Source organism: Lepus europaeus, chromosome 13, assembly GCF_033115175.1.
Source record: "Lepus europaeus isolate LE1 chromosome 13, mLepTim1.pri, whole genome shotgun sequence".
NCBI classification, from domain to species: Eukaryota; Metazoa; Chordata; class Mammalia; order Lagomorpha; family Leporidae; genus Lepus; species Lepus europaeus.
This window is the reverse complement of record NC_084839.1, coordinates 83657946-83674059: the sequence shown is the minus strand read 5'-3', so window position 1 is coordinate 83674059 and position 16114 is coordinate 83657946.

Below are 16114 nucleotides of genomic sequence, written 5' to 3'. Positions count from 1 at the left end.
AAGAAGGGAACCACAGAGGGCAGTAAGTCATCATTAGTCAAGATGTCTTCAGTGCCTGAGCCTCTCATGTTTCAAGAGGAACTGCCCAGGGAGGAAGACTTCTGCAACCCAGGGCTCAGAGGGATGTGCACACCACTTTATGTTGAACGGTGGATCCAGAGCCTGTCACTAACCTAACACACCCGTGATGGCTTTGGACTGGGTAGCCCTTTCATTTTATGTAGCTTATGTTGCTTGTCTCCATTCAACACAAGAGAATAGAAAGGATTCCTGTGGAGCCGTCCATAGTGAAGGACATGGTTCCTTGAGGAAGAAAACATCTCTTTGAGATTCATATTGATGGTTACTGCAGAAGGAGCTTTTTAAGGTCCCCAGAATGTCTGACTTAAAGACTATAAAGTGCACAGCATCATGTTCCTTGTTGTAGAATATGTTAACGATTAAAGAAGAGAGTAGCTGCCACCAGAACACGGCAGTGGATGCTGTCCTCCCACAGGTGCGGCTGTTATCTCATTCTTTTTCTGTAGAAAGAGCTGCTCGGTGTTTATCTTTTGTTAAACCATCGTAAAAAGTGCAAAGACAATTCCTGGACAAATGGAATTAAAATGTTTGTTTTTGGCACAAAGGTTTTTTTTTTTTTTTTTTTTTTTTTTTTAATCGGAATACATGAGGGGTCCTCACAAAAGTCATGGAAAATATGTTGTGAAAAAAACTATGCATGGATTAAAAAAAAACTTTATGCTAAAATAACCTTTTAATTACATTTCTTCATGCTCTCAAATGGTTATATTTGGTATTCAATAAAAAGTAGATTCCCCCTCCTCCCTCTTTTCCTCCTTTCTTTTTCTGCAGAAGTTGCTTTGGGAAACTCCCACATAGGAGACTGTGCCAGACCATCTTGCAAGGATAAAAGACTTATTGCAGCTCAATTCAGGGTCAGGTGAGGCCCATGGAGATCTCTCTGGTGTCTCAGAGGATGAAGTCTTGTTTTTTGTGTTTTTGGCAGGAAAGTGAGAGTAGGAGGAAAGGAGGGAGTCACAGATGAACCATGTAGTGTAGAGGCTATGGGGCCTGGTGTCACAAAACAAAAACAAAAACAAAAACAAACCAAAACTGTGGGTGCCCTGAGACTGCAGGGTCTCAGCTGATGAGGAGCAGCCTGAAGTGTAGGGCGGGCTTTTTTGGTGGCTGAGTAAGACGTTCTTTTCACGCTCAGGGAGGCCACAAGGCTGATGAACTGGGGTATGGAGAGACATCTCTGGGACAGGCTTGGGAAATGGGCTTGGGTTGACACTACAAAGTTCTTGTTGATGAATCTTTATTCCTGATCTTCGAAAATGGGATCCAAGGCCTCCTGAGACCAGAGGGTGCTGGAAGGAGGGAGGAGTGGTGGATGGAGCTTAGGGCTAGGGCATCCATAGAGCCACTGCCCAGCTGTCTCTCAGGGACTCTGCTGATGTCACACCAACTATGAGAGATTCTTGGCCTTTGGGTGATACTGTCAGAGGGAATCTCATTATATCATCTATTTCCTTCTCTCTCAATGCAAGTTTCCCCTTGCAAAGGAAATCTCACAAATATCCCATTTCTAATCCCAGAAGCAGATCACATTAAGATATTGTAAACTCCCTGTGCTGGGGAATTCCCAAGGAAGTGGAGGAAGAGAGCTGGTGGAGACAAAGTGAATTCAGAGCGATTACTCAGCAGCAGTAGCAGAGGCAGCACAGGCCAGAATTTCCCTGCACGTGTCCCGGGCTCTCATCTGCCAACTCAGTCTCTAGGTATTCTATTAACAGGAAGGAAAAATAGCTGTGGGTGAAATAATTCGTTTTTCAGATGAGAATCCCCACCCATAGCGTGTATAGAGGCATCTCTCTTAACCTTTCTGAGATGGCAAATGCAAATGTTCTTGTTGTTGTTCTTGGGAAAGGGGAATGAGTGGGTGTACCCTATGCTTGAGCTCCAGCATTTTTCAAGGTAATCAGAGAAGACTGTCAAGTGTATAAGCATCTACAGACTGTGTTCTAATCCCCACCTTCCACTTCCAGGGAGTGGGTGCCCCACTTTGGGGGGTGCCTCACTTTCTGCTGATGGAGAGGGCCAATGGTCAAAAGGCAGCTTCTGAATAAAACCTCGGTTCTGGAGCCCAGCGGAGTTATGTGCCGGAGTTCCTTATACCACTCATCATTTACCCATTTGAAAAGCTGTGGGTGAGGGCCAAGGTTAGGGCCTTCCTGTCATCCGTGGGGGAGGAGAGGCACAGAATTCCTGTACCAGCCTGAGCTGTTTCTGTGATAAAGAGGAATTTTTTTAGATAAGCCAATGTGTTATTTCTAAATGCTTTGCTTTAGCTTTTGTTTATATGAGAGGGAGGGAGGAAGGGTGGGAAGAAGGGAGGAGAGAGAATGAGAGAGAGAGAGAGAGAGAGAGAGAGAGAGAGGGGTCCTGTCTGCTGGTTCATCTGTTGGAAGCTGAGAACTTTAGCCAGGTCTCCCACATATGAGGCCAAGACTCAGTCACCTGAGCCAATACCTGCTGTCTCTGAAACTCACATTAGCAGGAAGCTGGAATTGGGAGTTGGAACTCAAACCCAGGAACTGTAATATGGGATGTGGATGTCAAAACAAGTGTCTTAACTACTAGGCAAACACCCATCCTTGCATGCTTTGTTTTAACACATAGACATCTTCTCCCGGAGAGAGAACTTAGTGAGATAGGGTGGAATCAGAAGAAGCAGTCAAAAAGCAGAGGAGGGAAAAGTTTAGGCATAGAGGAGGGTTTTACTGGGGGTGGGGAGTGTGTAAGAAGGAAACAGATGGAGAACAGAGAGAGTTACGTTGTTATTTCTCTCTCAGTCTCAATTTCCTCATCTAAAAAATGGGATCATTTACTCGTTGAACATGCATTAAGCTCCCATCCTTGGCAATGCTCCAGGCTCTGGAATGAAAATGAAACCTGCCCCCATGAATTGTTCTGAAGGCTGAAGTGTGCGGCCTGTAGAAGCCCAGTAAAGTGCTATACAAATGCACTGATTCAATGACTCTGTGGATATTATAGGCTAGTTTAGTGTCTTTCTATTTAGGGGGACTACTCTTCTCACGCTGTAAAAGGATGCAGTGCTGGTTGTTATTATTACCCTGTCTGCTTTAGTAGCTCTTCTGTGGCCTCCAAGCCATTCTGGGTCTGTTGTCTGGAACTCTTCTTGTTGTGTAAATAACCAAGGAGATAAAGTGCTTTCTTTTTTAAAAAAAGTTATTGTTTATTTTAATTTTATTTGAAAAGAAAAAATAGAGAAAGAGAAGGGGAGAGAGGAGAAAAGAGAGGGGGAGAAGGAGGATGAGGAGGAGAAGGAGACAGAGAGAGAGAGAGAGAAAAAGAGAGAGAGAGAGAGAGAGAGAGAGAGAGATTTATCTGCTGCTTCTCTCCCCAAATTCGTGCAACAGCCAGGGATGGGTCAAGCTGAAGTTAGGAGCCCAAAACTCCATTAGGGCATTCCATGTAAGTGGCAAGCACCCTAGAACAGGGGCCATCATGTGATACCTTTTAGAGTGTGTATTAGCAGGAAGCTGAATCAGAAGCACAGGAGGTAGAACTAGAGCCCAGGCACTCTGATATGGGACATGGGCCTCCCAAGTGGCAACTTAACCACTGCACCAAACCATTGCCCCTGAAGCACTATCTAAAGAGAGGACTGAAGAAGATCATTACTGATTTCCATTAGGGAAAGGGACTGGAGGAAGTAGAGATGAGAAAGGAACAGGCAAAGATAAAATGTACAAAGCCACATGTGTGTGTGTGTGTGTGTGTGACAGGCAGAGTTAGACAGTGAGAGAGAGAGAGAGAGAGAAAGGTCTTCCCTCCGTTGGTTCACCCCCCAAATGGCTGCCATGGCTGGCGCGCTGTGCCGATCCAAAGCCAGGAGCCAGGTGCCTCCTCCTGGTCTCCCATGCGGGCGCAGGGCCCAAGCACTTGGGCCATCCTCCACTGCACTCCCGGGCCACAGCAGAGAGCTGGACTGGAAGAGGAGCAGCCGGGACAGGACCGGTGCCCCAACCGGGACTAGAACCTGGAGTACTGGCGCCGCAGGCGGAGGATTAGCCTAGTGAGAAGCCTGTTTTTTTTAATAAAATAACAAAGTTAGGAACAAGAAGAGGCCACTGGTAACCTAGGTTTTTATAACTGGAAAGGACCTCAGGTACCACGTATTTTACAAGTGGGAGAAATATATTGGAGGAGTTAAGCAAATGGTCACAGAGTCAACCAGCAAGTTTGAGTAAATGCTGGGATTCCCCTATCAATGCTTTTACTATTTTGTTGAATGATTAATATTTGATATTTTTTTGGGGAAAAGCTGACATTAGTGTGCATCACACTCTAGAGATCTACATTGGTCCAGATTAGCAAGGAAGGAAGGTAAACTCAGCATTTTTGGGGTGATAGGTTTTGTTCTTGTTTTATGGCCAACTCACTGTGTGATTGGGACAATCCTCTGGGCCTCCTCTTTCTTTCTTTCTTTTTTTTTTTTTCCTAAGAGGGAGAGAATGATGGAGTGAAAGTAAACAGTCAACAGATGCGTACTGATTTTGAACCATGTCACAAGAGGGTTGGGGGTTAACCAGTCGGCTTTGTCGCCCTCAGGCTTCAACCCAACTTCCATGCTATGGCATTCTATACTAGCTGTGCCCCACCCACTTCTGGTCACTTCTGGCTACCTCCCCTGCCCTTATTCCCTCTTTATCTATTTTTTTTTAAATTAAGTTTTTATTCATTTATTTTGAAAAGCAGAGCTACATACAGAGAAGGAGAGACAGAGAGAAAGGTCTTCCATCCACTGGTTCACTCCCCAAAAGGCTGCAATGGCTGGAGCTGGGCCGATCCAAAGCCAGGAGCTAGGAGCTTCCTCCCAGTCTCCCATGTCAGGGACCATCCTCTGCTGCTTTCCTAGGCCATAAGCAGAGAGCTGGATGGGAAGAAGAGTAGCTGGGACACAAACCAGTACCCATATGAGATGCTGGTGCTGAAGGCAGAGGCTCAGCCTACTATGCCACAGTTCCTGTCCCCCCTTTCCCCCTGTATCTTTTGCCCTCTGATCTATGGGATGTCTTTTGGTGGAAGTTCTTCTCATTCTTCTGAATCTAGTTTAATTTCCACCTCTTCTGTAAAAACTCTCTTGAACCTTCCCCTGCCCTTCCTTTAGCTCCATTGGAGTTTATTTCACTAATGATCTCTCCTGATACTTAATATTGGGACCAAATGTCCTCATACCTCACCCACTAGAGGTGAACATCTGTGGTATGTGGGTTCTTGCCCAGACCTGCTAATGCAGAGCCTCTTGCTTCCTCTAGGATCTCATCTACTGATTCAGGAATTTCCCACGTTGTGTTGCAACCAAGGAGCACAAGGTCAAGTTGATACATGTGTTTTCTTCCTCTTCTTTGCACATGGCTCTCTTGAGGCTCTGTGAATGAGTGTGGAGGAGCCATCAACAGTTGTGCTGTGTTTTTTCCTTCCACAAACCCCATGGAGTATGAAGACTCTCACAAACAGCTGCTTTGCTTTCTGATCCTAACTTCCCACTCCTGAGGGCTCAAAACCAGTCCCCCAGGCTGAGCAGGCATATAGGTGGACTCTGTTTTCACCATCATGTTTGTAAAACCTCCTTTTCTCTCTCTTGAGAAAATATATGTATATATATAGTTATATATGCATTATATACATGTTTAATATGTAAGTACATATGTTATATTTTTATACAACACATATATAACATATAAGAATATGTAACAGATACAATTAAATATATAATTAATATATATTCAACAAAATTGAAATAAAATTATATATTTTATAATTTGTTTTTATCTTCATCTGACAGTGTGAAATGAATATTTGTCCATGCCATAAGATATTCTACTGCAATGTGATTTTTAATGGTTGCATACTGTTCCATCAGGTAGTTATATCAAAATTTATTAGTTATCCAGTCCCCAGTATATTTTCAAAGATTTTCTTCCTCACTATTTTGAATATTGCTCTAGTAAACTTCCATCAAATATGTTGTGTATCTTTGATTATTAAAGTAGAATTTTGGGCCAATGGAGGAGCACTTTGAGTACTTCAGGTATGTTACCACATGAAGCCTTTCCACTCAGCATGACAGGGTTAGGGAGCAGAGCAGGGGTGGAGGAGCAGTGGTTCCCTCCCTGTCTCCACAGATCTCCTGGGTGATGTCAGAGAGTTGGGACAGGTGGAAATTGGCACTGCCCTGGCAGGTCTTGCTTCTGGCACTTCCTTTTAATCCGTCCAACACAACCTCATTGCCCACATTTATTTTTAACTCTAGGAGCCCTGACATCCAGAGAAGTCAGTGCTGGAGGAATGATCACAGAGCCTGTAAGGCTTGGGGAATGGGCAAGTCTGGTCCAGGTTAGCTTAAGTGATTGATTCCAAAAGGACAGGGAAGGCCGGCGCCGCGGCTCAATAGGCTAATCCTCCGCCTTGCGGCGCCGGCACACTGGATTCTAGTCCCGGTCGGGGCACCGGATTCTGTCCTGGTTGCCCCTCTTCCAGGTCAGCTCTCTGCTATGGCCCAGGAGTGCAGAGGAGGATGGCCTTGGGCCCTGCACCCACATGGGAGACCAGGAGAAACACCTGTCTCCTGCCTTCGGATCAGTGTGGTGCGCTGGCTGCAGTGCGCTGGCCGCAGCGGCCATTGGAGGGTGAACCAGCGGCAAAAAGGAAGACCTTTCTCTCTGTCTCTCTCTCTCTCACTATCCACTCTGACTGTCAAGAAAGAAAAAAAAAAAAAAAAGGACAGGAAAAAAAAAATCTAAGTAATTTGGTTCCAAAGGGACAGGAAAAGTTGTAATTGACATAGAAGTTGTCAAAGTGTATATAATGTTCTAGAGGTTAACAAACACATTGTAGACTTGGGTCAAACATTTGTTTAACTCTTTACTGGGGAACTCAACAGTATGGCAAAGCTGATTGAAGGAGAACACCGAGACTGAGATATATTTATTTCCATAGATAGATGGATACAAATACTATACACATACTATCAGTGGAGTCAAACATTCTGGAATGAGAATACAAAGTTAGGTTAAAAAAAGGGAGGGTGATAATATGAAAGATGACTTGCTCTTTCCTACTGGACAGAAAAAATTTGCTCTTCTGCAGGACAAAACTTACTCACCTCTCACCAGTCTCCTGCACATTACCATTGGACTCTACCAAGTCTGGGCCTTCATCAATAGCAAAGAGTCACATGTAGTCTGAGGCTGCTTTCATGCAGGAACAGCACTGAGCAGTTGTGGTGGAGTCCTGATGTCCTCAGGCCCATTTTAGACAAAAAACTGCAGATCCCTACCCAGGAGCATCAGATACCCCCTTGGCAGACGCTTAGAGGCTGCAAAAGCACCCATGTTCTTTGTGTCCCTGCACGTTTTAGGTGACTTTTCTTAACACAGTGTTTTAGCTTTTCCTTCCTACTTCTGCTCTCAGAAGGGCAGTTCTGCCTGAGCCAGTTCCAGTTGTTTGGACTTTCATGATGCCAGATCTGTAAAAGAACAAGGGATCTAGGACATGTGGTAGGGATTGTACAGAGTTTAGAAGAAAAAGGGTGGAGAGATGTAAGGTGAGGTAAGAAATGTTGCTTGGGTTGTGCACACTTTTTATGACATTCATGGAAACAAGCGACAAAATTGAATTATTTTCAAATTGCTTTTTTATGTGGTTAAAACATTCTTTTTTTTTTTTTTTTATTTGAGAGGCAGAGAGGGACACAGAGAGACAGAAAGACAGAGAAAGGGCTCCCATTGGTTGGTTTACTCCCTGAATGCCTGCATAAGCCAGAGCTTGACTAGGGCAAAGACAGGAGCTTCATCTGGGTCTCCCATGTGGGTAGCAGAGGCCCACGCACTTGGGCCATCTTCCATTGCTTTTCCAGGTGCATTAACAGAGAGCTGGATTAGAAATGGAGCAGCCAGGACTCAAGCCAGTGCTCATTTGGGATGCTGGCATTGCAGGCAGTGGCTTAATTGGCTGCTTCACAATACAAGCTACTCTTATTTCTTCAAAACTTATTTTTAAACTTAACAAGGACTATTTCTGTCTACTGCTCAAACAGTACTTTATACTTTGTGTATCTGTGTGGGTGCAAACCGTTGAAATCTTTACTTAGTATATACTAAGTTGATCTTCTGTATATAAAGATAATTGAAAATGAATCTTGATGAAGAATGGGATGGGAGAGGGAGTGGGAGATGGGATGGTTGCGGGTGGGAGGGAGGTTATGGGAGGAAAAGCCACTATAATCCAAAAGTTGTACTTTGGAAATTTGTATTTATTAAAAAGTTGAAAAACAAGACTACATAAAAAAAGACTATTACTGTTGTGAGATTTATTTATATAATTAGCTCTATGCTTTTAAAAATACTTCCCTGGGGGCTATATAACCACTTAACTATGGGGTACAGTTTGCAGAGCCATCACTGCAGTTGATTTCTAAGTCAGATTCTGACCCTGAGATTCCTGGGCTAAAGATTTAGGAAGTTGACTTGGGTATTTGACAATGGATTAGAGACAGGATCATTTACCTACACAAGCCACAGGGTAGTATCCATCTGTTGACACTGAGTCCTTTTTTTTTTAAAATAAAGATTTATATATTTGAAAGAGTTATGGGGAGGTGGGCGGAGAGATTTTCCACCTGCTGGTTCACTCTCCAAATGGCCACAACAGACAGGGCTGGGCAAGGCTGATGCCAAGAGCCAGGAACTTCATCTGGGTCTCCCACATGAGTGGCAGGGTCTCAAATACTTGGGCCATCTTCTGCTGCTTTTCCCAGGCCATTAGCAGGGAGCTGGATGGAAATTGAACAGCTGGGATTCAAATCGGAATTCAAAATGGAATGCTGGCATTGCAGGCCTTGGCTTTACCTGCTATGACACAATGCTGGCCCCATCACTGAGTCAATTCTTATCTATTTATTAATTGAACTTATTTGTGAGGGAGGGAAGGAAGGAAGGAGACAGAGAGAGAGGCTGAGAGAGAGACTGATGCCTCCCGGGGTGCACATTAGCAGGAAGCTGGAATCCAGAAAGCTAGAACTCCAGCCCAGAAACTCTGATAATGGGATATGGCATCTTAACCACTGTGCCCATGCCTGGCTCTGAGTCAGTTCTTAGAATTGTGGTCAGGCTCTTAAGTCAGTGGGAGGCCCTAAGACCAGGCTTTTTAGCTATGAGTTGCTTTCATAACTAAATCCCATGAACACCTTTCAATAGTCATCCTATTTTTGTCTTAATTGTTTTCTATCTGGTTTAGTAGGGGAAATGTTAAGCCTCCTATCTGGATTGTAGTTAAATCTTTCATTACTTTAGTGACCTCAATAGTTTCTTTAGTGCCTTTTTTTTAAAAATTGCTGATGACCATAATACTATACTCATTCTGGTGATTAACGAGTGCTTTAAAATCTCAGCATTCATATGCATTTATTCCCATGATGGCTCTGCCCCGCCTCTCTCTCCCACCTTCTCAGTCAGTCTGAGTGTGGTCACTGCTGATGGTTGCCATGTGATAATGAGTGATCAGGAGATGTTTTGCAAATTCCTCCAGGAGAATAGGACTTTAAAGGGGGCAAAGGTGAAGCACAGCATCGTTTGGAGTTTGGTAGAAATGACTCCAGGAGAATATGCCAGTGGCCAGGGCAGCTCAGCGTGTCTGAGAAGAGCTGGGCAGGAGGAACGGCACTGGTTAGGGAGCTGGAGACAAAAGCCTGGTTTGTAGAGGAATCTTTCTGGGCACACACAATGTGACATCTCACCCAGAAGACAGAGGCAGTCATTGAGGGGCTACTCTTATTTCTTCAGGAACTACCAACCCATTTGTACCTGTGCTTATGTTTGTGGCTTCCTTCCATCAGGTACCCTACAGGCTACATGGGGTCTTGGCTCCTTCCCTCTCCTGCATTGTTGGTTGTTCCTTCCTGTTGCATGATTCATAGGAACCTACTGATGTGCTACAACAGTTCCCAGCTTTTTTCTTACTTTAAAAAATGCAACTTAGGCTGGCGCCGTGGCTCAGTAGGCTAATCCTCCACCTGCGGCGCCAGCACACCGGGTTCTAGTCCCGGTTGGGGCGCTGGATTCTGTCCCGGTTGTTCCTCTTCCAGTCCAGCTCTCTGCTGTGGCCCGGGAGTGCAGTGGAGGATGGCCCAAGTGCTTGGGCCCTGCACCTGTGTGGGAGACCAGGAGAAGCACCTGGCTCCTGGCTTCGGCCCAAGTGCTTGGACCCTGCACCTCAATGGGAGACCAGGAGAAGCACCTGGCTCCTGGCTTTGGATCATTGCAGTGCACTGGCTGCAGCACGCTGGCCACAGTGGCCATTGGGGGGTGAACCAACGGAAAAGGAAGACCTTTCTCTCTGTCTCTCATTGTCCACTCTGCCTGTCAAAAAAAAAAAAAAAAAAAAAAAAAAGAATGCAACTTGGCTGGCGCTGCGGTTCACTAGGCTAATACTCCACCTGCGGTGCCGGTACCCTGGGTTCTAGTCCCAGTTGGGGCGCCGGATCCTGTCCCAGTTGCAGTGGAGGATGGCCCAAGTCCTCGGGCCCTGCACCCGCATGGGAGACCAGGAGGAAGCACCTGGCTCCTGGCTTCGGATCGGTGCAGTGCACTGGCCGTAGCAGCCATTGGGGAGTGAACCAACAGAAGGAAGACCTTTCTCTCTGTCTCTCTCACTGTCTAACTCTGCCTGTCCAAAAAAAAAAAAAAAAAAAGCAACTTTATTGACATGTAATCCGCATATGAATTTCACCTAATTAAAATGTACAGTTGAGTGAGAGTTTTTAAAGAATATTTACAGCATTCTGCAGCCATGAGCATGATCTAATTTTAGAATATTATAATCACTCTCAATAGAAACCCCATTGCCATGATCAGTCACTTCCCATACTTCTCCCTTTTCCCTAGGTAAACTCAAATCGAATTTCTGACTCTGTAAGGTTACCTGTCCTGGGCATCCCACACAAATGAAATCATGTAATATGTGGTCTTTTGCAATTATCTTTAAATTTGTTATTAAAAACAAGTGTACGTATTTACGGGGTGCAGTGAGACATTTCAATGCATGCATATGGCATGTGCTGATTGAGTCTGGCTATCAACATTTCCCCCACTTTGTTGTGATTTTATGATTGGAGCCACAACTCTTACCTTAAACATAAGGGGTTTCCCTTGGTTCCACAGCTCTGTCCAGCTACCCTTGTGTTTCCTGTGCCCCAACTCTCCCAGTACTCACTCTTATTTTGTAGCAAAACCATTCAGAGGAGGCTTTCTATGCTCCCTGGCCCCACGACCTCACCTTCCATTCTCTCCTCAACCCATTCCAACAAGGCTTTTGTCCTCCAGCTCTTCCTCATGTTTGTTTTAGGACCATCACCAACCTCTCATTGAATCCCATGGCCAGGCCCTTACTCACCCGCTCAGTGTCGCTGGGCCTGGTGGACGACATGCTCCTGCATCCATTCTCTCCTTGCTCCTGGTGTGTTTCTCACCACACTGGCTACTCTTCTTCAGTCTCCTTTGGAGCTCCTTTTCTTCCTTGTAACCTTCCTATGCTGGAGTGCCAGGGTTTGGCTTCCCACCATTCTCTCTTTTCTAGTTCATTCTCTCATTAGATGGTGTCCTGTGACCACGGATTTGGCTTCAGGACCCCCCATGGATACTAAAACCTGCTGATTCTCAAGTCCCTTATGTAAAATGGTGTGGTCTTTGCATACAGCCTATACACGTCCTCCTGTACACCTTAAATCATGACCAGATTACTCAAAGTACCTAATACAATGCAAATGCTATGCATGGAGCTGCAATACTGTGTTGTTTAGGGAATAATGACAGGCAACAAAAATCTGTCTCATACAGATGCAACCACCATCACTGCAGTCCTCAGCTGGTTGAATCCTTGGATAAAGAACCCACTGATACAGAGGGCTGACTGCATTGCCTGCTACCTGCCAGTCACTCCTGAATCTGAGTCTCAGGGAGATTTGGGTCTTAAATTCAATGGACTATTTGGCATCTTCACAAGCATATCTAATAGATACCAGAAATCCTACTTGGCCAAAACACAGAGCTTTTGCCCCTTGCCCTCACAATTCCTACGGCTTTCCCAGGCTTCTCCATTTCTGTGACACACCCCCATTTACTTGGTCATTCCTAAAACCTACGAGTCCCCCTTGATGCCTCTGTTTCCCTCATCTACAGTTACTCCATCAGTCAGTTCTGTCGCCTTTATGTCCAGCATATGCTCCCCTGCATATGGTCTCCTGCCACCTTAGTCCGACAGGACATCCCCTCCTGTGTGGTCCACTGTCATAGCCTCCTCATTGCTCTCTCTGCTTCCGCTCTTGACATCTGCCCCCAGGGCCCATTCTTTACACATGAGCAAGAGTAGTATTTTAAGGCCAGATGTGAGATCATCCCTGGTGTTTGGGCCTCCGGTGGCTTTACTAACACTCCAAACCCCACTCCATGCACCTGACCTTTGCCTGCCTCTCTGTCCTTTCAATCCTTCTCCCCTTGTTCTCTCTGCTCCAGCCACATTGACCTTGCTGGCCTCACTTGTGCCAAGCTCACTTCCAACCGTGGGGTCTTTCCCCTTGCACTTTCTTCTTTCTGGCATGCCTTCACCTTAGATCTTTGTGTGATTGGCACCTTCTCTCTGGTCAGGTCTTTGTTAAAGCCACCTTGTCAGAGAGGCCCTCTCTGGCTACCTCATCTAAAACATGGTACTCATCCAATTATTCTCTATCCTGTTCTCCTGCTTGGGTATTTTCCTATCACTGGGAAGGAATTAAACCACAGAGTGCTGGAGCTGATGACTGGCCCCTGCCCCCTACTCCCGCAACGTTACTGAGGAGGAAATGAGGTCAGAAGTACAAAGGGGCTAAGCTTTCCACTTGAGCTCTAAGCTTCGCCCAGCCAGCCGGCTCAGCAGAGCTCACTTTGGTGGCGTGACTAGAGTCCCAGCTCCCACATCCGCTGTAATCACTCTTGGCATCTCTCCAAACCAAGGAACTAACCCCAGGGCAGGCAGCCACATGTATAGTGGAAAGAAAGCTAGCATGAACTTCACTTCTTATTGTCTATTTGTCCTTTTCCTGGTTTCCAAAGGATCAGAACAGCAGGCTTCTCACGCATCCCTACTGGAGGGGGACAGGAAGCCAAGGGAATGTCCGAGTATTCTTTGGTCATTAAAGGACTCTAACAACTTCTTTTCCTTTTCATGTCAGACTTGTATTTATTATTGCATAAAGATGCTGAAGCCACTCTGGCTCAGAATTAGCCCTTAAGGCATTCAGATCTGGCTAAAAAGCCCATGAGAGTATCTCAGCCATGGAAAGCGAAGACACTGTGGCAAAAAATGACCTAAATGAAAGATCTCTGTGAGTGAGATCTTAGTGGAAAGAAGGGGCCATCAAAGAAGGAGATACCTTTCTCTGAAGGGAGGAGAGAACTTCCACTTTGATTATGGCCTTGTCTAAATAAGGTCGGAGTTTGTGAGCTCAAGAGGCTTCCATAGCCTTGGCACCTCATGACAAGAGCCTCAGGTGATCACTGACATCATAAATAAGAGTGTCAATTGTTAAATCAACAGCAGGAGTCACTGTGTACTTACTCCCTATGTAGGACCTCTGTCCTTAATGAGTTGTACTATGCGAATTAACAGTAAAACTAGTCTTCAAACAATACTTTATACTTTGTGTGTCTGTGTGGATGCAACTGTTGAAATCTTTATTCAATATAGAGTTGATCTTCTGTATATAAAGATAATTAAAAATAATCTTAATGAAGAATGGGATGGGAGGGGGAGTAGGAGATGGGATGGGTTGTGGGTGGGAGGGTGGTTATGGGGGGAAGAACCACTATAATCCAAAAGCTGTACTTTCAAATTAAATTTTATTTAATAAACAAAAGTTTTCTATAAAAAAGATGCTGAAGCAATGTAAAGAGGTAAAACATGATTCTATACATAAAAATATGTATGAGTTATAATCCACCATAGTATATACATATTTTGTATTTCTAGGAAGGTTCAGGCCAAGATATTAAAAGTAGCAATAGTGATAGGGCTGTAAATAGTTTTTTTTTAAATTTTATTTATTTATTTGAGAGGTAGAGTTACAGACAGTGAGAGGGAGAGACAGAGAGAGAGAGAGTCATGCATTGTTGGTTCACTCCCTAAATGGCTGCACTGGCCGGAGCTGGGCTGATCCGAAAAGAGGAACCTGGAGCCTTAGGGCTTCCCACGCGGGTGCAAGGGCCCAAGCACTTGGGCCATCTTCCACTGCTGTCCTGGCCATTAGCAGAGAGCTGCACCAGAAGAGGAGCCAGTGGCGCAGGCGGAGGATTAACCTATTGCACCACAGCACAGGCCCCTCTAAGTAGTATATATTTTTAAAAATTTTTATTTATTTTGACAGATAGAGTTAGTGTGAGAGAGAGAGAGAGAAAGGTCTTCCTTCTGTTGGTTCACCCCCCAAATGGCCACTACAGCCGGAGCTATGCCGATCTGAAGCCAGGACCAGGTGCTTCTTCCTGGCCTCCCATGCAGGTGCAGGCGCCCAAGCACTTGGGCCATCCTCCACTGCCTTCCTGGGCCACAGCAGAGAGCTGGACTGGAAGAGGAGCAACCGGGACTAGAACCTGGTGCCCATATGGGATGCTGGCGCCACAGGTGGAGGATTAATCAATTGAGCCACAGCGCTGGCCCCATCCCTCTAAGTAGTTTTAAATTCCCTTCCTTGTAAGCAGAAATTACTGATATTTTGGGGCTTATAGTGTGGAACAACAAGCTGAGCTACTGCCTGTGTCACTGGCATCTCATATTGGAGCACGTGTTCAAGTCCTCCCTGTTAATGCGCCTGGGAAAGCAGCAGAAGCTCTCTCAGTATGTGGGCCTCTGCCACCCATGTGGGAGACCCAGATGGAGTTCCTGGCTCTTGGCTTGGGCCTGCACCCACCTGGACTTTGTGGCCACTTGGGGAATGAACCAGTGGATGGAATATATCCTTCCCTCTCTGTCTCTTTGCCTTTCAAATAAATAAAATAAGTCTTAAGAAATTACTGAGGGGCTGGCGCTGTGGCATAGCTGACTGGGCTTCTGCTTGTGGTGCAGGCATCCCATATGGGTGCTGGTTTAAGTCCTGGCTGCTCCTCTTCTGATCCAGTTCTCTGGGAAAGCAGTGGAAGATGGCTCAAGTGCTTGGGCCCCTGCACCCAAATGGGAGACCCAGAAGAAGCTCCTGGCTCCTGGCTTTGGCCTGGCTCACCCCTGGTGGTTACAGCCATTTGAGGAGTGAACCAGCAGATGAAGGACCTTTCTCTCTGTCTTTCTCTCTCACTGTCTGTAGCTTGCCTCTCAAATAAATGAATAACATATATATATATACACACACAAATATATTTTTTGACAAGCAGAGTTAGACTGTGTGAGAGAGAGAGAGACAGAGAGAAAGATCTTCCTTCCGTTGGTTCACCCCCCTAATGGTCGTTATGGCCGGCGTGCTGCGCCGATCCGAAGCCAGGAGCCAGGTGCTTCCACCTGGTCTCCCATGCAAGCACTTGGGCCATCCTCCACTGCCTTCCCGGGCCACAGCAGAGAGCTGGACTAGAAGAGGAGCAACCAGGACAGTATGATAGAGCTTTTATATTTAATAAAAGGCATATCAAATTAAAATTATAAATACTCAAAAATTATAAATATTCTGGAATGGCAATGAGACTCCAAAAATAAAGAAAAAAATAAGGAAATTGAAATGCTAATTGCTTGATCAGCTTATGCTGTATACATATATTCAATTATTGTTGATTGCCTCACAAAAATGTACAAGTAATACACATGAATTAAATCTGTAAAGATATTTTAAAAATTTAAGAGCAGAAATGAGATGATGTTGACAGGCAAAATAAAGGAAATACAGATGACCTGTCTTTCCCCCTTCCTTTTGGTCCAGGCTGTCTGTTTACCTTGAGAAGTTTCATCTTCACTTGACCTGCAGTGTTGGTGCTTTTTGGTGCCTGTTCCTTTAGCTTTTCCTGCATTCAAAGCA